The sequence below is a fragment of the Meles meles genome, chromosome 5, assembly GCF_922984935.1.
Source record: "Meles meles chromosome 5, mMelMel3.1 paternal haplotype, whole genome shotgun sequence".
Lineage (NCBI taxonomy): Eukaryota > Metazoa > Chordata > Mammalia > Carnivora > Mustelidae > Meles > Meles meles.
The window spans coordinates 26,012,656-26,035,171 of NC_060070.1; the positions used below are offsets into that span (position 1 = coordinate 26,012,656).

At 40.0% G+C, this 22,516-nt stretch overlaps 1 protein-coding gene across 2 annotated transcripts in view; it reads left to right on the top strand.

The window, feature by feature from the left end:
* Positions 1–16,138: 16,138 nt before the first annotated feature.
* The window catches only part of ATG5 (autophagy related 5), a 133,444-nt gene continuing 127,066 nt past the window's right edge, over positions 16,139–22,516 (top strand). Inside the window, exon 1 of one of the 2 annotated variants that reach the window (XM_046006572.1) lies at positions 16,139–16,404. The gene's annotated coding sequence lies outside the window, so the exon portion shown is untranslated. The remainder of the gene's footprint in view (positions 16,405–22,516) is intronic. The other variant, XM_046006571.1, reaches the window with a different exon arrangement.

Sequence of the window (22,516 nt, forward strand, 5' to 3'; positions counted from 1 at the left end):
TCCTTATTTATTGAAACATTCAAATCGTTTGGATAAGGTCCCATCCTGCAGCGAAGATATGATAGATCTACATACCACAAAGGTTAAGCACTGCCTTCCATAGTAAATTGAGATCATTACATAATTCTTCCAGATGAGTGAGGACATTGCAAGAGAGGACATAATTATTATATGTGGAAATGAAAATAATAATTCTTCCCATTTGTAATGCTCACTATCTTGTATGAACTGTATATTTTTGGATTTTTTAATTCATATTTGCCATGTTCTGAAAAAGGATTTGAGGTAAGTGAGTGAAGTGAAGATAATACATAAGCAGTGGGCCATGTAGGTTTGTTTCGCTACTCAGAACATAGATTATAATTTTATACACTCTAGTAATAGCATAATAAGTGTAGTTAAATGTTTAAGCAACCAGATTTAAACACTGCTTAACTTGATAGTGTGGGTAATTTATACTTAAGACAAGCCAGCCAGGAGTTTTATGTTTAGTATCCAGAGCAATCCACTTCAGTGTGAGCTAATTGTTCTGACTAAATGGATCAATTCAATGCAAAGGTCAGGGTCATTGATTTTCCTCCCACTGAATTAACATTGACTATATTGTACCCATTACTGAAAACATGAATTCTAGATTCAAGCCCATAGTATCAGATATGTCATTTTTTTTAAGATTTTATATTTAAGTAATCTCTGCCCCCAACATGGGGCTCAAACTCATGGTCCCAAGATCAAGAGCCACACACTTCTCCGACTGAGCCACCATGCACCCCAGATTGCCATTTTAAAAAGTAGAATTAAGTGATGGAGCACCTGGGTGGCTCAGTCAGGTGAACATCTGATTCAAGTTCAACTCAGGTCATGATCTCAGACTCATGAGATCAAGCCCCGTGCTGGGCTTTGCACTCAGTGTGGAGTCTGCTTGAGATTCTCTCTCTTCCCCTGTCTTTGCTCCTCCCCCCTCACTTTTTAATCAATCAATCAATCAATGTTTTTTTAAAAAGTAGAATTAAGTGAGGTCATGTAGCAGACATGGCTAGTTGTCCACCCCAAAATACATATCCCCTTCTTTAAAACACTAACTTGATTAAATCTAAGGTAAAAAATGTACCCAACTAGAAATACTTGATATTTCAGTCTCTCTTCCAGCTCGGAGTATCCATTTGATACCATTTGGCCAGTGGGATATAGGTGGATGCCCCTGGGGTGGGTTGGCCTTCTTAAGTAAAATAGTAAAACTTTAAGAGGAAAAGGTCTCAGGATTCCATCCTGTTCATCTTCTGGGACATGGATGTTATGCCAAAGAAGCCAAACCCATCTTATGGTCCAAGGATGGTAGGGCAGGAAGATAGAAGCATCCTGCATGGACCACTACTCCAGCTCTAGCTACTTACCTCTAAGTTTCTTATATGAAAAAAAATACATCTCTGTCTTGGTTGAGTTTTCTGCTGTCTGCAAATTACAGAGACTATAAATGTACCCTAAATGGTTGCCCAAGAAATGGTAGCTATTCTATGTGAGATTTGGTAAATAGGAACTATTTTAGGAAAGTTTCAATTAATTAATAAATTTACATGAAAACAGGTGAGAGAGGGGCACCTTCTCTCTGGTCTGGCTCAGTGGGTGGAGTGTGTGACTCTTGATCTCAGAGTTAGGAGTTGAAGTCCCACCTTGGGTGTAGAGATTACTTAAAAAATTAAAAAAAAAATGTTTTTAAAGAAGCAGGTGAGAGACTCTACTATCAGGGAGGTAAAAGCAATGATATTATTAATAATAATCATTATAGTTAATTTTTATTGAGTGCTTACCATATGCCAGGCACTGTGTTATATGTATGATATCTATAATCCACTTAATACTTACAGCAATCCCATAGGGTAGGATTATTTGTTATTCTTATTGTTATTCCTATTTTACAGATAAGAGGAATGAAGCTTGGGAAAGTTAAGTAATTTGTCTTCAGTTACACAGCTAATTGGTGGTAGGGCTGGGATTCCAGTTTTCGTTTGCTGGGTTTTTTTTAAGATCAAGGCTTCAACAAGTCAGTTCCATCTGAGGCCTCTCATAGCTGCCTTCTCACTGGGTCCTCACATGTCATCCGTGTGTCTGTGTCCTAATCTTCTCCACCCATAAGAATAGCAGTCATAGTGGATTAAGGCTCACCCTAAAGAACTCATTTTAACGTAATAATTCCTTAAAAGATCTTATCTCCAAATAATGTTACATTCTTGAGTGCTGGGGGTTAGAGTTTCTTAACATCATCCTGTGCCTCTCCTTAATCTTCCCTTCTTCCCACCACAACTCCATACCCAGAGGAGAAGATTATGCCCAAAGGCAGAAGGACAGGATAGGAATTTGACTTAGTCTAGGAATACATGGGCAAGGAATAGTAGCAGAAGAGAGTTGCCCAAAGACAAGTGGAGGAGAAAGCATTAACTCACAAAACAATGTCAACAAAAAGCAAGGTAAGAGGAATTCATGATGAACAGGTTTAACTGTTAATTCCTAAATATCCAGTAAGTGGGTGCCAGGAATGAAAGAGAAATCTAAAAGGGAAGAGGAGGGGTCTGAAACCATCAGCAGGAGAGGAAAAGCTACAGACTGCCCTATAGAACTTCTCCTTTTTCTTTTTTTTTTTTTTTAAGGATTTATTTATTTGAGAGAGAGTGTGTGTTGCATGAGTAAGGGGAGGAGCAAAAGGAGAGGGAGAGAGAGAGACTCTCAACTAGACTGCCCGCTGAACACAGAGCCAACTCAGGACTCGAACTCATGATCCATGAGATAGTATTTGTTCACTAAAGTTTAGTGGCCAGAAGAATACTCCTCAAAACCTTTAGGTGTGAGGGAAAGCACTTGGCCAAGGACCCAAGGTGGACTCCGAAATCAACATTTCCCACACTCTGCTTGTGAAGGAGTGAAGGAACTGGCCCAAACTCTATGGCCATCCTAATCCTGGGAGATACCTTCTCCTCTGATGGATTACTTTGGCTTGAGAATTCTTCAACATTCCTTTCTGCACTTTCCTTAGGCTGCACTAGCTGACTGCTGGCTCTTCTAGCCCCTCCCTCTGGCCCTCCCCATATTCTATCACAGGGATTTCTCCTAATAACATCTTTGTAAGTCTAATACCATTTTGGTATCTGCTTCTGGGAGGATCCAGACTAACACAAGTGGTAAATGATTCCGTAACAAAATGCCTTCAGTCTGGACTTCTTTCTCAAACTCTAGATCTCTTCAGATGTGACCAGAAATTTCCACAAAGATTCTTCATAGGCAAGCTCCATCTTGTATGCCGCCTTGGTGTGAACATTAACTAATAGCTCAGCCCCCCTCATTCACACGACCCTCTCCATCGAATCAATCTAATCTATTCTAAATCTATTTCTCCTTCCCATCCTATGGCTGTTACCTTTCTTATCATTTCTCAGTTGACTGTAGCAGCTTTTCATTTGTTCCCATTGCCTCCAGAGGCATCTCTGTCAAAATATACTTCATGTTGTGGTCTGAGGAAGCTTCCAAAACCACAGCTCTGATCACATCACGTCCTTAATTGGGACTGTTCAATGGCTCCCCTGAGGTGACAGCAGCAGCTTGAGAACCCTCCTGAGGTGACCCACTGGAAGAAAGAAATTCTACACCACAGCAGAATGCACACATACTTATATAGGAGGAGCATGTATATGCATAATATGCATATTTGAAGTAGAAGTTTTATGAGGAAAATTTAACCTTGCCACTTGTGATGCACTCTGATACCTTCTACGCGATGCTATCGTATTCTGTTCTATAAAATCTATTCCACACAAAGCAAGTACAGCAGACCACTAAACTGGCCTCATAATCTACTAATAGATCATAGCTTACAATTTGAAAAATCCTTGTCCAGAGGATAAAATCCAAATTCCTTATCTTGGTTTCCAAAGCTTCCCCTGATAAGCCTCTCAAATTCCTTATCTTGGTTTCCAAAGCTTCCCCTGATAAGCCTCCCACAACAGTTTTGGTTTCATTCACGTATTCACCAGTAAATGGTGGGCCTTCAAAGACCCACTCCCTGTCAGGCACTATGTGGTGAATTGGACAGCAAGCAAAGACTCAGTGCGAACCAGAAAAGGGAGTAAAGTATTGTGTGAAACATAGACCACTGAAAAGCTTATTAACATTTAATGATCAAATAGAGGTAAATACAGATTGTTGAGGCAGCACACAGGGTGTGTACTCCGGCCATTCTGGGGCGAGTAGAGAGGACTTCCCAGAAGAGACACCCAACAAATAAGTCAGAATTAACTGGGAAAGGGGAGCTGTGAGTAGGGACCCAGGCGGAGGAAATAGCTTGCTGGTAACCCCAGAGACGAAAGAGGGCAAGACGTTTTTGAAGAGTAGAAAGTGTTTCAGTGAGGCTGGAGGACAGAGCCCAGGAACTTATGGTAGGAGATGAAGATGGAGAGGTCTCCACCCACCATCGAGGATGTTGAAAGCCTCCTATGCTCTTTCAGGCCAGGGATTTTCAGATCTGTCTCAGGGATCCCACTCGTTCCACAGGTGCCTTGGGGACTGTACAAAGATACAAGATAAAGGTCAAGCAGGGTGGGTTCTTTTTATCCCCCTTCAACCTGAATAGCAGAGGCAGAATATTAACATGGTAGGGGGCAAGGGCAGGCCACCCAAAATGGATCACAATAGCATATTGATTATTTTGAATTGAAGTTACTTGGGAGGCAACCGATGCAAAGACATTCAGAACCTCCTCTGCCCACCGTGCCCCCTTGAAAGCAGGAAATCTTCCACATAAAACATGCTTTCTGTACTAAGACGTAAGAAGGCACCTTTATCACCAAAGATAGGAGCTTTAAAGTGGGAAATCTACAGAAACAAACCTTGTTACTTTTTTGCAAATCTATAACTTCAGCCCAAACTCTAGTTAGAATTCCTACTAATTTAAGCTCCCAAACACCTATTTTCTTTATCCTGTCAGTTCCTCATGAGTTTGTTGTCTCTTCATCTAAAAAGAGGGAAAACTGCCTGCTTGGTCGTTTCTTTAGGTCTCAATTTTATTATTGAGCCTCGATGCATATCTAAGACGACTTTGGGGGTTTTTTCCTTCTGTTAATTTTCTTCATGTAAATGTTAGTCCAGCTGGAAGACCTGGAAGGCTAGAGGAAGACTTTTTCCTTCCCTGTAGCATTTGATATAGAACATGCTGGCACAAGTGTGGGAAATGGATTGAAGGAGGGCGAGCCCAAGCCAGGGTAATGTCAGTAAGTGAGTAAGAGCAGAGAGGAGGAAAGAATTTAGAGCCGGGAGGAAGAAAAGTCGACACTGGTGATAGGATTCTTGAACAAGTCCCCATCATTTACACTTGCTGCCTATTGCTTCCTTTGCTTAGAACATGCGTTCTTAATCTGATTTATTTATTCTTATTTTTGCAGTAGGTCCTTTAGTCTGGTGAAGTCTATGGAATCTTTCTTAAAGTGTATTTAAATACACAAACATATGTATTATTACAAAGAGACCCAATGACATTCACGTAAAAATATCCAAATACCCAAAAAACCAATTTTTTATAGTATGTTTCCTTATTAATTCAATAAATAATAGAGGCTTACAGTGCATGTAATACCTATGGTAACTTCAAAGTAGGGATACATGTTAATAATGTTTCAAGAATGTGAGTCAACGGCAAGGTCAGTTGACCATGTCTATGGGAAAGGGTTGGAAGGGGAAAGAAAATGATACTTCATTTGAATCTGTCTTTCAGGAATATAGAAATTTCATGTTATGGTTAGTGGTTGAAAAGAATGTTAGAAAATCTGCCTAGCATAAGGCAGTGAATAGAATAAGGATGCAATGAAGAGTACATGGAAATGTGTGGCAGGCAGAACATGAAAGATTCCCGTTTAACTTTGCCCTTTGCTCTAATGGCAATCCAACCAAGATGAACAGGTTTTTTAGGGAGAAGTTTAGATCATGGGCCAGAAACAGTCTTGGATACCTGAGACAGGTGAAGTGTCAAGCTCCCTGAAGGCAACTTCTGAGCTTCCATCTCTTGGTGGTTAGACGCACAGACAATTTACTGTGAAGCTAAACCCTCAGAGCCCTACACTTGGATGAGCCCTTTCGGAAGTCATCTGATTTTGTACTTGTAAGTTATTTGTGACTATGTGTCCTTTCTAAAGAGTCCCTCCCAAATTGTATGAGACTTGAGACTCTGGTTAGAATAATAGAAAAAATGTTATAGAATTGTGCCCAGCTCATAGTATGCTCCATTTGTCTCAACTTACCAACCAAATAATGGATGTATGCTGATGTTTCTAAATTCCTAACATATAGTATCTTACATTGGCAGAATAAAATAGACTCATAACACTCCAGCATGACGTGATTGGTTCATCCCTGCTTTTGATCATTCTTTATTCCTTTCCTGAAATACCTATGTTTTTTTTTTCCCTTCTCTTTCAGGCTCTTAAACCATGGCAGTCTTTAAATCCCATGGTAATAGGTAGATCTCAGAAACTCCAATGGATAGAGAATGTTGCCATTGTAGTATTTAGAAAAACATGAAAAGTAAACCATGGCATGTATGTGGTAGTGATATGGCCAACAGAGAAAGGTAATGAAGAAAGATAAAGGAGGAAGGTACAGGCTGGCTGTACCATCAGATCTGGGAGGTGAATGACAAAAGTAATGATAATAAAGGGCCCCTAGGTGACCCAGTCCATTATGTGTCTGCCTTTGGCTGAGGTCATGATCTCAGAGTCCTGGAATCAAACCCCACATTGGACTCCCTGCTCAGCAGAGAGCCTGCTTCTCCCTCTACCTCTGCGTGCTGCTCCCCCACTTGTGCTCTCTCTTTCTGTTAAATAGATAAATAAATAAATGAAGTCTTAAAAATGGTATTGATTATAAAATGGGCTTTTCAAAAAGAAATTCAGCATTTAATCCACAACAAACCTTTTCTTTTGAAGTAAACCTGAATACCTTCACTAAGGTAAAAAACCAACCAACCAACCAACCAAACAAACAAACAAACAAAACTTATTTTAAGCCATACTGCTTGTCCCTAAAATTCAGAGAGTCTTTAGGAACATACCTTTTCTGGCATGACAATTCTGACAATTAATGTATGTGGGCAAATGATCCCACAGAAAGGCCCCCAGAACAAAAGTTGTTGATATATCTGCATTAATTTTTATTAACATATAATGTATTATTAGCCCCAGGGATACAGGTCTGTGAATGGCCAGATTTACACACTTCACAGCACTCACCATAGCACATACCCTCCCCAATGTCCATAACCCCACCACCCTCTCCCTACCCCCCTTCCCAGGCCACCCTCAGTTTGTTTTGTGACATTAAGATTCTCTTGTGGTTTTTCTCCCTCCCAGTCCCATCTTGTTTCATTTATCTTTTCTTACCCCCCAAACCCCCCACATTGCCTCTCAACTTCCTCAAATCATGGAGATCATATGATAATTGTCTTTCTCTGATTGACTTATTTCGCTCAGCATAATACCCTCTAGTTCCATTCAAGTCATTGCAAATGGCAAAATTTCATTTCTTTTGATGGCTGCTTAGTATTCCATTGTATATATATACCACTTCTTCTTTATCCATTCATCTGTTGATGGACATCTAGGTTCTTTCTTTAGTTTGGTTATTGTGGACTTTGCTGCTATAAACATTCGGGTTCACGTGCCCCTTCGGATCACTACATTTGTATCTTTAGGGTAAATACCTGGTAGTGCAATTGCTGGGTCGTAGGATACCTCTATTTTCAAATTTTTGAGGAACCTCCATGCTGTTTTCCAGAGTGGTTGCACCAGCTTGCATTCCCACCAACAGTGTAGGAGGGTTGCCCTTTCTTCGCATCCTTGCCAGCATCTGTCATTTCCTGACTTGTTAATTTTAGCCATTCTGACTGGTGTGAGGTGATATCTCATTGTGGTTTTGATTTGTATTTCCCTGATGCCGAGTGAAGTGGAGCATTTTTCCTGTGTCTGTTGGCCATCTGGATGTCTTCTTTGCAGAAATGTCTGTTTATGTCTTCTGCCCATTTCTTGTTGGATTATTTGTTCTTTCGGTGTTGAGTTTGATAAGTTCTTTGTAGATTTTGGATATTAGTCCTTTATCTAATATATCATTTGCAAATATCTTCTCCCATTCTGTCAGTTATCTTTTCGTCTTTTTTTTAAACTGTTTCCTTTGCTGTGCAAAAGCTTTTGATCTTGATGAAATCCCAATATATCTGCATTAAATTTTAATTACATTTTAAAGTAAAAAGGAGAAATCATCTGAATATTCTGCTCTATGTAGTTAAATGGGACTTATATTTTTAAAAATTTTTAGTTTTGGGCGCCTGGGTGGCTCAGTGGGTTAAGCCGCTGCCTTCGGCTCAGGTCATGATCTCAGGGTCCTGGGATCGAGTCCCACATCGGGCTCTCTGCTCAGCAGGGAGCCTGCTTCCCTCTCTCTCTCTCTGCCTGCCTCTCTGCCTACTTGTGATCTCTCTCTCTCTCAAATAAATAAAATAAAAAAAAAATCTTTAAAAATTTTTAGTTTTATTTAAAAAAAAAACACTGCACCTGGGCACCTGGGTGGCTCAGTGGGTTAAGCCGCTGCCTTCGGCTCAGGTCATGATCTCAGGGTCCTGGGATCGAGTCCCGAATCCGACTCTCTGCTCAGCAGGGAGCCTGCTTCCCTCTCTCTCTCTCTCTGCCTGCCTCTCTATCTACTTGTGATCTCTCTCTGTCAAATAAATAAATAAAATCTTAAAAAAAAAAAAAAAAAAACCACTGCACCTGAAAAGACTCAAAGGAAACTTACCTGCATATTATTAAGTGAAAGAAGCCAATCTGAAAAGGCTACATGCTTTATGATTTCAACTATATGACATTCTGGAAAAGGAAAAATTATGGAGACCAAAGAATCAGTGGGTGTCAGGTATTGGGAGGCAGGAGGGGTGAATAGGAGGAGAACAGAGGATTTTGGAGCACTGAAATCACTCCATATGATACTGTAATGGTAGACACTTGTCATTATAAATTTGGCCAAAACTATAGAATAAACAACACCAAAAGTGCACCATAATGTGAACTATGGACTTTAGGGGATAAAGACATGTCAACGTAGGTTCATCAATTATAACAAATGTATCATTGGAGTGTAGGCTATCTATCAATAAAGAAGAGGTTGTGCCTGTGTGTGTGTGTGTGTGTCTGTGTGTGTGTAGACAGGGGATATATACAGATATATAGGAACTCTCTGGACTTTCTGCTCAATTTTGCTGTGAACCTAAAGCTCCTCTAAAAAATAAAATCAGTTAATTAAAAAAAATTACGTTGTCTGCTCTTTAAAGTTGGGTAAGCAATGTCACAGATAGGTCAGAGAGAGACCAGGGATTCAGACAGGTGATGAAACTGGAAAGTCAGATTAGGGTTAGACTGAGAAAAATATGTCAACAGCAAAGATTTGTTTTTTTATAAACAAAACAAACAAACAAACAAACAAACAAAACCAGGCAGGGGCATAATTAGAAAGGTGTCAAAGAAGATGACTCTGGCAGCAGATTGTAAAATGGGTTGGCCAAGGAGGAAGGGAGCTATGAAGTCCAATGAAGGACAGAAAAACAACAGCTCCCATCTATGAAGCTCACTATGTGCCAAGCACTGTAGTAAATGCTTCATGTGCATCATCCTACTTAATCTTCACAATGACTCTATGAGGCGGATGCGATTATTATCCTCATTTTACCTCAAGGAAAATGGAGAAGTGGAAGCTTGGAGAAGTTCCATAAGAGCCAGGTTCTTGGGCGTGTCCCTTCTGCAAGTGCACATCCCTTGGTTTAGGCATCAGCTCTCACTATCTTGTGATTCTTTTATTTAAACAAGGGATCCTCATTTTCATTTTGCACCAGACATCGCAAATTATGCATCCAGTGCTGGTTAAAGAATTTTGTCTGTGGCCACACACGCCATAGATGGAGGATATGGGATCCAAGAGCTTATGTCTGTGACTGTTGTTTTACACTATTTACAGTCCAAGAACAAATAGAATTGGAAGGAGAGGGAACAGATGTGAAAGACATTTTGTTAAAACTGACAAAGTTTAGAAGGTGGGGTTTTTTCAGGTGAAAATACGTTTGCTGTGAGAATGTTTTTAGGATTTCACAAGATCTGTTGAGCTAACCAGAGGTTTCCTATTGAGAAACACTGTAACATCATTGAGGATGCCCATGACTGGTCTTGGAGGCTAAGGAGCTCTGAGCCTTATATCAGGTTGATTGTGACACCTGGTGACAATAATGTGTTATTGCAAGGATTTATTTTGCTGTTTTAAGAATCAAGCTGTGCCTTTCTTTCTTTCTTTTTTTTTTTTAACTTTCCCTTAAGTTATACACTTCCCAGACTATTTTTCCTTCTATACTCATTGAAAAATCAGATTTAAAAAACCACTTGATTTATTTGTCCCAATTGTTAATAAGAGTTTTTATACAAAAAATTTCATGGGGGCGGGGTGCCTACGTGGCGTGGCCAACTGGGCCATCGACTCTTGGTTTTGGCTCAGGTTGTGATCTTAGAGTCTTGAAATCAAACACCGTGTGGGGCTCCACGCTCCGCACAGAATTTGCTTGGAGTTTCTCTCTCCCTCTCTTTCTGCCCCTCCCTGCTGCTCTCTCTCTCAAGTAAATAAGTAAGTCTTAAAAAAAGTTTCATATGAAATTTTGAAGAGCCAAGTAATCTAATTCAGAGATTTTTTAGGAATAATATTAGTTTATGGGATAAAAAATTAGAACACAAGTATATGAGAATTATGAATACACATGTGTGTATATGTACATATACATATATATGTATATAAATATATTTGTATATATATTCTCCAAAGAATATTTGGCATATTGCTTTAATTTAGTCTTACAGAATCCATCTGTATAGAAAAGTAAGTAGAGTGCTCTGAGTAACCAGAATCATACAGTCTTATAACATAGTATTTTCAATAGGAACCTATATTTTATCTGTAGTGGTGAGATAATTATATATGGTACTTATAGTTGACATGGAAGTCATAAGACAACTGTCCCAAATTGTGATCTTAAAATACATATTCATGCATGTATTTAAGTTTGGGGGTTCCTTTGATTTTGCTTTGGAGTTATTTTCATTTTATCAAGCACGTAACAATGCAAGCTTAAGAAATAGTTGACTGAATGGGGACTTGACACAGTGCATGAAAGGCAGTCATTAAAGATAAAAGAGTCTATCTATCCAGCTCCTGGATAGATTTTAGAATGCCTGTTAAGTAGATACAAATGGAATTCCTCTGACTGTTGGCCACTGGAAGTCTTGAAATAATATTTAGATCCTCCAAGTGTTCCCTCACTGCATGAGAGGAAAAAAATATATATATACATATACATTCACATTATACATATATGTATATACACATATATGTATACACACATATGTATCTCCCAACTTTCAAGCACATGTCCTTAGAGTTACTTAAAAGTAAAATCTTAAAAATCATAAAGATGATCATAATCACAATTAAATGTGTGTTAAATTCTTCAGTATAACACATTTCGGACTGGTTGATCTTTTGTTCAACAAAATTAATATCTATGTGCAAAAAACTGAGGTAGGCATTGTCTTAGAAATATGAAGATCTATACAGGTGTGTTAAACTCTGATGCCTCTTGTGCCCAGATAGGTAACCTAATATCCAAATCAGTTAGAGTGTGGAGCAGTAACAAAGAGGGGAGGCCATGCCTAGCCTAAAAGGGGGCATCTGCTGCCCAGATCCAGATCATGGTGGCCATGTGGCAATGTGGGTCCACAATCATCAGATTCCAGAAATCCAAATTGTTTTGTGAAAACTGTTACCACACAGATCAGCAAACTGGCCAGGAGACAGGATTCAGGAGTGTTGGAGACCGTTACTGCTTACCTTGCTTGCTACTTTCAACTTTCCTTGCTGTTAATTTTGAAATTGATAAAGTAATAATGGAAATCACTGCTCTCAGCTTAAACTCCAAGCATGAGGAAAGAATTTAGTTCCTAAGGTGAGAGTGATAATCATGGAAGAAAACTCATGTTTAGCTTAGTTTATTTCAACAAACATGTATTGAATGGCCGGCATTGTGTTGGTGATAAGGATTAAAAAAAAAAAAGACTGAGAAAACCTTGAGGAGCACCTGACCCAGATTGGGTGGATCAGGGAAAACTTTCTACCACCTGAACTTGGGTAATGAGTGATGTAGACCAAATGGGGAAGAAGGGATGTGGGGGATAACATTTTAGGGAAGAAGTGTCTGGTGAAGGGTAGCATTTCAGGCAGCAGGACAGAGGGACCAAGAACACAGAATCATGACATAGCCTCAGTGCATAGAACTGCAAAATGTTTGACACCATTAGAGTTTGAAGTGCAAAACAGGGAGTACTGGGAAAGGAGGGAAGGAACCAATTGATCATGCAAGGAAACTAGGAGTTTGCCGAGAAGGAATCGCTAAAAGGTTCTAAGTCTCAGAGGGACATGGTTAGAATGTATAACATAGCATGGTAGTGCTCCCTTACCCGTGGTTTCACTTTTCGTAGTTCCAGTTACCAGCATTCAGCTGAGGTCTGGAAGCAGATGGTTCTGCTGCTGATATATTGTCAGAAGAAGGTCACCATATCCTAATATTACATCACATTGCCTTTGTCCTTCACCTCCCTTCATCACATCATGTGGGCATTTTATCATTTCACATCATTACCAGATGTTGAGTGCACTAAAATATTTCAGAAGAGACCACATTCACAAAACTTTTATTATAGTATACTGTTATAATTGTTCTATTTTATTATTAGTTATTACTGCTAATCTCTTACTATGCCTAATTTATATATTATGTATGTGTAGGAAAAAAACAGTACATATAGGGGTTTGATACTATCTGTGGTTTCAGGCATCCACAGTGGGGAGTCTTAGAATGTATTCCCTGAGGACAAGTGGGGATGACTATAATCCACTCTGGCTGAAATCAAAGTCAAATACAGATGGAGCCAGGGAGACCAGTTAGGAGGCTATCCTAATAGTTTAAGTAAAGAGTGTGGAACCATTTTAATAGGATGAGAGCACAATTGAGTATGTCCATAGACTGAAGGCAGAAACCAGAAGTGACCGAAATTGGAGAGACAGGTTAAATGGTTGGAGAACAGTCAGGGGAGCTAGAGCTGAAGTGGAAAAATTAAATTTGGCTTAACTAATTCATCCTCGGAAACTAGCAGGTTGGAGACAAAAGAGAGTAGATAGGACCTTTGGGTCAAGAAGTAATGGCATGTTAGAGTTCGCAGGGATAGTAGTGACACTGTAGAGTTTAGGAAGGCAAATTTAAGTAAATTTAGAGCAAAGAAAGTTGTAATCCCACAGTTTTGAGTCTTACAAGTTGTGTGCATGCAAAAATAAAAACCAGGCTTTACAAGTGCAGGCTATTATAGCGAGAGGGAAAGAAAACATGTTATTATCAGAGACTAGTCTGGAGTCTCTCCTTTGAATTCAGAATTTTGGAGGACTTGATAAGCAAGTTCACACAATTCAGAAGGCTGCCTGAGAGTAACCCAGAATGAGGTGAGGCTTGGGGGAAATGGTAAGGTCAGGCAAAAGAGCTCTTCAAGAGTTATCTTCATAGAACAAAAATTTGAAAGATACACTGCCACTGATAGGTAAGACATAATGTTGACAAATAGAAATGACAGAGAACAAATATAGAATCCCTCTTTTCCCCAAATTTTTGATCAAGGAGCATATTCATGAGATGGGAAAGAGTTCAACTATTTAATACGGACACTAATAATTGGACCATGTCCAGAGGACAAGGTCTGTCATGTGAAGATTGGCTGAAAGAACTCACAGTTGTTAGCTTCAAGTCAGTTATGGGGCATGAGAGCGATTTTTTCATACCTGAAGTGCTACTAGAATAGGGGTTAGATACTTCTATTGTAGGTTGTAGTCACAAGGTTGGGAAAGGACAAGGGGAGAAAGGAAGAAAATATGGTCAATTCTTAAAAGTCACGGGAAGCTGGATTTTAGCCAATGTAATAACTTTCTTCCTATTAGGTTCTCCATAGTTTCCCCTCAACATTTTATTATTATTATTATGTTTTTCAAACATTTAGCAAAGTTAAAAGAATCTTATGGGAAATAACTGTATACTTACCACCAAGATTCTATTATTAACATTTTATGCATTATCAAATATTTACCCAGCTACCCATTCCTCTCTCTACCCATAAATCCATCTAATATTTTGGATATATTACCAAGGAAATTCCATACAGTTTTGGCTATCATTGGGAAGGTTGGTGTTCTGTGAAAGGGAGGTATAGGCAGATGACCTTCAAAGGCTGAAGGAAACTTCAGCCCAAAGAAAAGGGCCATAAGTCCAGCTTGATGAGAAATGATTTATTAAGGGGACTTACTGACGGGAGTGTGTCTTGGGTGGCTGCAAGACCCCACTTCTTTTTTTTTTTTTAAAGATTTTATTTATTAATTTTGACAGAGAGAGATCACAAGTAGGCAGAGAGGCAGGCAGAGAGAGTGAGAGGGAAGCAGGCTCCCTTCAGTGCAGAGAGCCCGACGCGGGACTCGATCCCAGGACCCTGAGATCATGACCCGAGCTGAAGGCAGCGGCTTAAACCACTGAGCCACCCAGGCGCCCAAGACCCCACTTCTTGTAAGACTTGCTTTTATAACCCAAGAGGCTGGGGAGTATAGTCTGGTTAAACAAAGACAACGCATGTGTGGAGGATGTGCTCAAGAAGGCTTCAAGTCACAGAGCGGTCATCACGGTCAGTTCATCCAAGAGGAGGTTAGTCTGTCACACAGTGGGGCATCTTCATTCTAAGAGCTTTTTTTTCAGAGGTAATGGCATCTACTGGGGATACTATAGAGGGGATTTCTGCATTAAGTAGGAGGAGTGGACCAGACTATGGCTTTCAAAATTTTGGACTGCTATCCATACCAACAAATGTATTTCACATTCTTAACCACATACATTCTGAAGGAAAGATTTCAGGAAACAATATTTACCTGTAACCTATGTGAAGGATGCCAATATTTTCTACTTTATTTCATTAAAAAATGGCAGTCATGATCCACCAACTTGATTTGATGATCCGCCAATGGGTTGTGACTCACCACTTGAAAATCATTGGACTAGTTATCTCCAAGAAGATTCCTCTTTTTAGGAGAATCCTGTGGCTTACTACTAGGATTTCTCGAAAATTCCCAATGACCAGGAACCTATTTTGAGTCTCAGCACAACATTTATCTAGCATGTATAGAATTATGTTGTATGGCATGCATGATTAGATGTTAAATACCCAGTTAAGACTCATGGATAGATCAAATTAAACACTCTTTAGGAGTTAGTTTTGTTTTTGTTTTTGTTTTTAAGATTTTATTTATTTATTTGACACACACAGAGAGTGAAAGATCACAAGTATGCAGAGAGGCAGGCGGATAGAGAGGGAGAAGCAGGCTCTCCACTGAGCAGAGAGCCCAAAGCAGGGCTGGATCCCAGGACCCTGAGAGCATGACCTGAGCCCAAGACAAGAGGCTTAACCCACTGAGCCACCCAGGCGCCTCGAGGAGTTAGTTTTTTAATTGCTCTTATTTTCATGAACATAAAGATAAAGGTATGCCCTATTGGTTGGATGAGAGGGCTTCACTACGCATGTATAGTCTTCTTTTATTAAATACCGCTATTAATCAATCCCTGCTGTGGGTCTGACAAAGTTGAAAAGACCAAATGAGAAAACACTCTGAAAACCATTTTTTAATATTATTCTGTGAAGCCAGGAAAGAGAGGCTGCAATCAAGTTCTATGGGGCAGCGTCTCAGTAGTTCTGAAAGTCTCTACTCTTACAGAACTTACATTAGCCTCCCCGAACGCCAATGACTATGCCAAAAGCACGAGACTCCCTAAAAGGCTATTAAGCTGAAAACTTGCCGGTGGTTTGTCGCCCCCTATTCAAGCGCTCCGCTCTGTTTGCGCATGCTTAGGAGCGGCTCGGGCCTCCTCGCGGGGTTGGGCGGAAAGCGGAGGGTGGAGTGCGGACCACGTGGGGTCCAGTGACGTCATCTCCGGGCGCCGAGAGTGACTGGACTTGCTGTGGGCTTCCAAGGCCCCGGGGCGCTGCGGGTTGTATTGGCTGGATACCGGAGGGCGGAAGTGCAGTAGGGCTCTGCTCAGACCTCCGCGGCGCTGCCTTCTGCGGCTGCGCGGGCTCTCGGGACTCCAGGCTCTCGCGCCTCTGCGGGACAGTGTGTCAAGCCCCCTGCGCCGCCACCCTATTAGAGCCCGGGATCCGAGCGTCCTTACCGGTGCGGGAAGCCGGAGAAGGAGTTGGCGTTTCTGGTAGGGTGTGTGTGATTGTGTGTGTGTGTATATGTGTGTCTGTCTCCCCGTCTTCCTAGTGTGGGGAAATGCCGGGAGGAGAAGGGTTGGGGAGGTGCCAGGTAGGTGTGGTAAGAGGGAGGGGCGGATGGCGGGCTAGAGGAGCACTCCCCCGGGCGGCGGTGGCGGGTGAAGGTGGTTCCTCCGGGGGAAGTGGGGTTGGCCAGACGCCGCCCCTGAGGACCTTGGGCAGGCCGGAGGGTGTAGCCTGTGTGATCTCTCTGGGAATATCTCAGTTCCTTATGAAAGTAGGAAGCCTGGCGTCTTATCGCAGGCTCTAGAGTTTAGTTCAAGACGTGCATTTTTCGTGGAACAGTTATTTAAATTGTAATTATTTTACAGGCAGTTCGATTCTATCCGAATTTAGTGGGTGATTCCTCCAGTTTGTTTTCTCAACGGCATTCATTCTCATTTTAATAATAATATTTAGTGCTGACGAAGTCGTTTTCTGTTGGCAAAGAACTTTCACATCCTTTATACTTTGGATTATTTTCAAATCATACCTGAAACTGGAGGAACGTAGAGAAACTGGATTGATTCTAGATTTTTCTCAAGGGTGGTGAGGCACACCATGTCTTCAGCAGCAATCAGAACTCAAGGGACTGTCAAACATCGCTGAACTTCCAAGGCCTTCCAGAATCCACGTGATAAATTTCAGAGTCTTTTGAGCTGGGTATTTGGATTGGAACTGAATTGTTTGTGATTTCCATAGCTGGATTTGTTGGTTGAATTTTGAATTTGAAAGTAAAGATATTGGGCTGAGGGTAGCAGCTGAGGTGAATTTTAGAGCTTTGTGCTAGATTTTGAGTATGTGTTCTGATCTTCAAAGGTATATACTGGTTAAAACTGGGGGAAGTGAATGGAATGGTACTATATGACTACGACTATTTAGAATAATGTACATTCTCAAGTGTAGGTTTGCTTTATTAATTTAATAAATACTGAGAGCCTGTTATGTGCCAGGCACTGAACAAAAAGTAAATATAATAATAAGCAGCGGACAAAACAAAAATTCTTGCCATCATGAGGTTCACTTGGAGGGTGAGAGGGAAAAACATTAATGTAAAAATTAATTTTAAAAATGTCAGGTGGTGAAAGTGCTAGAAAGAATAAATTTGTGAAGGGTAACAAGGAATGTTGGTGGCCTGCATGGAAATTGCTGCAGTGGCTTTAGAAAAGATGATATTTGAGTGATATTTAGAAAAGTGATAAAGAAGGATTTCATGTGGATGTAGTAGAATGAGCCATTAGACCTACCACAAAGTCCCTAAGGCAGGAACATACCAGCTAGTTTGGCTGGAACTGAGTGAGCAAAAAAAGGGGAGAAGTAGGTAATCAGGTTAGAATGGGGCCAGGTCATATACAGTCTTGTAGGACTTTGTTAGAACTTTAGTTTTTGCTTCGAATGGGATGGTAGGATTTGAATAAAGGAGTAAACTCATCTGACTTGTGTTTAGAAGGATCTTTCTGATTGCTATGTTGTCTGTCTTTTAGGAAGGGCAGAAATAATGAGACCCCTTAGTAGGCCATTTATCCAGGTTTAAGGTCAAGGTGACATGGATCAGTGTGATAATAGTGATGATGGTGAGAAATGGCTAGATTCTGGACTTGTGTCTAAGCTAAAGCAAGAGGTATGAAGAAGGGTCAAGGATGACTCCAAGATATGTGGCCTTAGCAGCTAAAAAATAGTTACCACTTTGTGATTTGGGGAAGACCACAGAATAACAGGGAGGTGAGGGAGGAAAGTCTGAAATCATTTTTTGTTTGTACATGCTGAATTTTCAAATGAAATGTCCATATTGCATAGTATCTATAAAACTGGAGTTTATAAGAGAAGTCTGGGCTAAAGAGATAAATGTGGGAATTGTTAATGTATAAATGATATTTAAAGTCATGAGAGATGTCCAAAGTGTGGCTCAAGGCCTGAGTCCTTGTGCACTTCACCAGTGGCAGGAGGTGGGAGAGATTTAGGAGCTATTCCCCCAGGATGGGGGTTGGGCTGTTCATTAAAACCCCTGTTGATAACCACTCATCCTTAGTAACAACATAGAAGGAAATAGAAAGCTAGTTCATTAGCTGTGAGAAAGTGAAGGAGGAGATGTGAAACTTAGAGGAGATAATGAAATGGTGATCTAGGACAGATCATGGTAATGATAATGAAATAGTGATCTAAGAGAATAAATGGACTCTGAAAATGTAGGAATGCTGGTCAGTACTCAGGGCCTACTTTTGAGGTTAGTGTTCATGAATTTAAAAGGAGACCTGCCAGCATAGAGTATTTTTAGATGTTTTCAGATTTACTACCCGTAGTTATTTGATATTTTAAGTACTTTCTAGGTGGTTGGGGATTGTGTCAGCAGAATAGCTTCAAGTAATAGGTTAGCCTTTCTTGATTTGTAGTGTGAAAGAGACTAGTAATTGTGCATTATATTTTTATTATACTTCTTGTGCTGTTTGCTAAATATTGTTGGCTGGGAACCTGCTTTGTTCCAGGCCTCGAGTTAGTTGCAGAGAATGCAGCAGTCAGGAAATGGCCCCATCCTCCACAAGCTTACTTCTAGTAAACTGCATCATGGGTTTTGATTTCTATGCTTCCAAAATACTGCCTTCTAATTGGATGCGTGGTGATGAAATTGTAGTGTACGTATGAGAGGGGAAAATAATCTTGCAAAATAATGAAATTTACTGATTTTAAAGTGTGATTATACTGATTTGGAGAAGAGTTTAGGTGGAAAATTTTCTTAAGTAGCTTGTATAACTTTACAATTTATATATTTTATACATTTTCTAATTGTTTAACAAAAATTCCATAGCCTGCTATGTGCTAATTATGCTAATAGTGAGGATACAAAATAAATATGACTCTGCTTCTGTTGTGAGTGAACTCACGGTTCAGTGTGAGGACAGGCAAGAGAGAGATAAGATAAACATAACTACAGTGCATGGTTATAACATGCTATTATAGAAGTAATTAGATTGGAGATTGCTTAGTGGAAAGCTTCCCAAGGAGCTGATGTTAAGCTGACTCTTAAAAGAAGATTAAGAATTGGCCAAAAAGAAGAGGACCAAGGGTGTTTAAGGAGACAGGTCAAGGAGGCATGAGGAAATCATGTATTAAATACATATGTCATTTATTGAATGGTCACCAGTGCTAAACCTAACAGCCCTGTGAAATGAGAATTATCTTCTACAAATATAAGGTTCAAAGATGTCAGGATACTAGGACACACAGCTTATAGGTGGAACTCTGGGTTTAAACCCATGTCAGTCTGATTTTAAAATCCCTTAACTATCTATTTGTATTGCCTGCTGTTGGCATTTAAATCTTCCCTGTCCTTATTCGTTATCCTTCAGCCAGCTTTTCATTAACTTTTATTCATTCTTCTTGGAAAGACCTCATATCTGTCTTTCATCTATCCACTGCTACCAGTCTAGGTCAAGCACTCATTATTTTATGAAATTGCTTCCTGGCTACCCTCTCTCTGACTTGAGATCTCCTTTTGTGCACTGTTACTAGGTAGGTGTTTTAATCTCACTGTTACAAAACCTTACAGGCTTTGTAGGCTTGTTCGACTTTTTCCACAGTCTTCTATTTGGTATGCTTCATGATCTAGTTTCACTTTACATTTACGGATTGGACAGTAGAGAAATAATAATGCTATTATTTCTCAGCACTTAGTATATGTCAGTACCGTGTCACATATTCTCTAGATTTTTTTTACCCCCAGAATAACCTGGTGAATTTCAAAGGTGAGGAATCCCTTGTAGGAAAGTGACTTGCCTGGGATCCCAGGTGATAACATGTCGCAGTGTCAGCTCTTTCATTACCTAGTACCCCTCCCAACTCAGTTTCCTAAAAAATTGGCACGTGCATTGCTCCTGCACACTTTCTGCCTTTGTTGATGCTATTTTGCCTTGCTTGGATTATCTTTATTCCATATTTTGCCTGTTGAATATTCTACTCATTCTTTTTTTTTTTAAATTCTACACATTCTTTAAGTTCCATATCTTTAAAATTCTTCCCTGAACACTATAGGGGATATTAATATTTTTCTTCTTCCTTTCCACCCTCTTCCCTTATGAAAGCTTTCATTAAATAGCATTTAATTATAACCATGGAGGGGCACCTGGGTGGCTCAGTGGGTTAAAGCCTCTGCCTTCGGCTCAGGTCATGATCCCAGGGTTCTGGGATGGAGCTCCGCATCGGGCTCTCTGCTCAACAGGGAGCCTGCTTCCTCCTCTCTCTCTGCCTGCCTCGCTGCCTGCTTGTGATCTCTGCTTGTCAAATAATAAATAAAATCTTTAAAAAAAAAAATTATAACCATGGACATTTTGGAGTTGGAAGGTTGTTGGCGACTGGTATGACATAAATGAAAGAATATGAGATTGGAAATCAGAGATAAAAAAACCTTTGCTGTAACTTTATAAGTGTTGTAAAAGTAAAAGTGCAGTGAGAAAAGAAATGTTTCACTTGAGTTATGCATAAAAGAAAGGCTATCGGGGTGCCCGGGTGGCTCAGTTGTTAAGCGGCTGCTTGGTATCGAGCCCTTCATCGGGCTTCCTGCTTGGCTGGAAGCCTGCTTCTCCTTCTCCCATTCTCCCTGCTTGTGTTCCCTCTTTCTTTGTCTCTCTCTGTCAAATAAATAAAATTTTCCACACACACACACAAAAAGGCTATTTTGAGCTGGGTCCTAGAGAATGTTTAGGTCAGAAGACAAGGTAGGGAAGGCTGCTTTAGGTAAGGAACCACCAGCATGAGCAAAGCCATAGAAAAGATATGAAAGTTTATGGTATGTTTACTAGGTTAGGAGATAAAACTTCTGGACAATGCCTGAAGTTTTTAAAAAGTTGTTATTGTCACTACCATCATCATCTTGGATGTCCTCAGCATCTGCCACACAGCTGGGCATAGGAAATGATCAGATATTGATTGACTCAATATTGAGTGTTAATAGAAGTGTTCAATTTAAAAAAAAATTTATTTATTAGAGAGAGAGAGCCCATGCGAGCATGAGTGGGAGGGTTCACAGAGGGAGAGAGAGAATGTGAAGCAGACTCTGGCCTGAGCATGGAGCTGGATGTGGGGCTCAATCTCAGGCTCAGGACCTGAGCCAAAACCAAGAGTTGGATGCCCAACTGACTGTGCCACCCAGATGTCCCACCGTGTTTAATTTTGAGACATGCTCTTGTTGGTTCTGTAAATTATGATAGATATTTTATATTATAGTACATATGGGCATTGTCCTAAGTGCTTTACATGTATTGATTTAATTTTTGTTACCTATTTTATGGGGTAAGTGCTATTATTCACATTTTACAGATGAGAAAACTGAGGCACAGAGAAGTTAATTGACTTACTTGAGGTCGCAGAGTTGGTGATAAAGCTAGGTTTTGAATCCAGGCAGTCTGGCTCCATATTCTATATTTTGAACCCCCACATTGTAGTGCCTCTCAAGAGTTAAATTCTGTTTTTCTGCTTCTGTTTTAAAAAATACGATTTAATATATCCTTTAGTATTATCAGTGTATCAGCTAGTTTTTTGGGATGTTGTTTAGTTAAGTGTATTTGCATGCTTTCTTACATAATTCATTATACGTGGATATTTACTACTATTGAAAGACTAACATTTTATGATGCTATAAATTTGGATCTGTGTAGTTTGACACAGTGACATTGTTTGAATTTTTCATAAATCTGTTGAGAAATTTCTGTTGTTTTGTAAAATTTGTGTTGACTACCACATGGCACCTTCAGCTGCCTTGGCTCAGTCAGATCTTCCCTTGAGGTCCTGTAAGGTATATATACGTAAGAAACAGTGGTATATGGGAAATAAGGTACTGAGTTCTGTACCTAAAATCCTACCTTAGAACTTTGGTAAAGTCTTATGTTTACCAAAGTTCTGCAGTAGGATTTTAGGTATAAAACCAGTAAAAGGTAAGTCCACACTTCCATCATTGTTGGGGAGAGACTCCTAGAAACAAAGAGAAAAGGGAGACATTGGCCACTTCTTTTTATTGTTTCTGACATGTGAAAGGAAGAAGCAGAAGACAGTGCCATGGAAAGAAATAGCAGGATGGT